The sequence below is a fragment of the Saimiri boliviensis genome, chromosome 17 (assembly GCF_048565385.1).
Source record: "Saimiri boliviensis isolate mSaiBol1 chromosome 17, mSaiBol1.pri, whole genome shotgun sequence".
In the NCBI taxonomy this organism is placed as follows: Eukaryota; Metazoa; Chordata; class Mammalia; order Primates; family Cebidae; genus Saimiri; species Saimiri boliviensis.
This window is the reverse complement of record NC_133465.1, coordinates 32001552-32003350: the sequence shown is the minus strand read 5'-3', so window position 1 is coordinate 32003350 and position 1799 is coordinate 32001552. Positions and strand designations below refer to the sequence as shown.

The window sequence follows — 1799 nt, the reverse complement described above, 5'->3', positions numbered from 1 at the left end:
ACTTATAAGTGAGAGCATGCAATATTTGGTTTTCTGTTCCTGTGTTAATTTGCTTAGAATAAGGGCCTCCAGCTATATCCATATTGCTGCATATGGGACATGATTTTGTTCTTTTGTTTGATTGTTTGCTTTTTTGTTTTGGGGGTTTTTTTGGAGAGAAGCAAGAATATGACTTTAACATCAACAATGACACTATTTAACAGGACAGGAGCGAGGTAGTGGAGAGAGGAGATGGTCGGGCTTCCTGTTTCTTAACCAGCCTTGATTTTAACAGCAGAGCCCCAGCAACCTAGAATCACCTCATCTAGTCTCTCAATGGAGTGGGAAGGGGCAGGGAATTGGAAATCAGAGGCTCAAAATGTAAAGAAGGCTGATGGCAAGCCTGGGGAGAGGCCTGGAAACGAGGGAAGGGCTGAGGGCTGTGAGGAGTCCCCTAGCACAGGACTTCGGCAGTGAACATGCCCCTGGCCCTGCACAGGATCAAGTCCTTGGTGGCACCATACAGGTGCTCTTTGGAGGGGATCTCCAGGACAGCTGGGATGGAGTGCTGGTGGGCGTCCAGGGTGTGCTGCACCATCTCTGTGATGTACTGGTTGATGAGGATGATGCCAACGTCATCCCAGTTTAGAAAATGCCAGCAAGTGTCTTTGATCTCATTGATGGTTGTAACCTTCTCCACCACCAGGAAATTGGGGTGGCGGTTCTTGTTAAGCGTCCCTATGCCACGCAGCAGGAAACCCGTCACCCTGTCCTCATCTTTGATCACTTCGATAAGCTTCCCCCTCCCAGCCATCCCTGTAGCTGATTTTCTTCTTTTCTATGGCTGCAGCAATCAACTTTGGTGGTAGACTTTAGTGAATGAGCTTGCCCTTTCCTCGTCCTCCTAGCTGGAATGTAGGCCAGGAGTTGAGCCTTTTGGACTCTGTGGTGAGGACAACCCTTAGAGATGGCAAAACAGCAGTATCAGAGGATTCTGGGTCCCTGGACAACCTGAAAGAGCAGGAGTGCTGCTGTGGACCACCTGCCTCCTTACTATTTTGTGAGCAAGAAATAAACTGCTATCCTGTTTGAGACATTGTTAATTTGGGTCTCTGTTTAAAGCAGTCAAAGTTACCAGAAATCTGTAAACTGTACCACAAACTCTAGGCCAAATAGATTTGCTTTCTCTTAGGATATAAACTGGGAAAAATAGAAGATTTGCTAGTGGTTTCTGTACCTTAAATTGGTTATAAAGATACTGTGAGATTGAGTCAGTGCTGTTTATTTTATTTTATTTATTTACTTATTTTTGAAATGGAGTCTCACTCCCAGGCGGGAGTACAATGGCGTAGTCTGGGCTCACTGCAACCTCTGTCTCCTGAATTCAAGTTATTCTCCTGCCTCAGCCTCCTGAGTAGCTGGGATTACAGGCATACACCACCAAGCCTGGCTAATTTTTTTTTTTTTTTTTTTTGAGACAGAGTCTTGCTCTGTAGCCCAGGCTGGAGTGCAATGGCATGGTCTCGGCTCACTACAACCTCCACCTCCTGGGTTCAAGCAATTCTTCTGCCTCAGCCTCCCCAAGTAGCTGGCAATACTGGCACCTGCCACCATGCCCAGCTAATTTTTGTATTTTTAGTAGAGACAGGGTTTTACTATGTTGGCCAGGCTGGTCTCAAACTCCTGACCTTGTGATCCTCCTGCCTTGGCCTCCCAAAGTACTTGGGATTACAGGTATGAGCTACCACACCTGGCCAAGCCTGGCTAATTTTTTTGTATTTTTAGTAGAGACAGGGTTTCACTGTGCTGGCCAGGCTGGT

The 1799-nt window shown here is 46.7% G+C and overlaps 1 pseudogene; it reads right to left on the bottom strand.

Annotated features, from left to right (window-relative positions):
• Nucleotides 1–433: 433 nt before the first annotated feature.
• On the bottom strand, nucleotides 434–808 carry LOC101039288 (V-type proton ATPase subunit F pseudogene; annotated as a pseudogene).
• Nucleotides 809–1799: the final 991 nt, after the last annotated feature.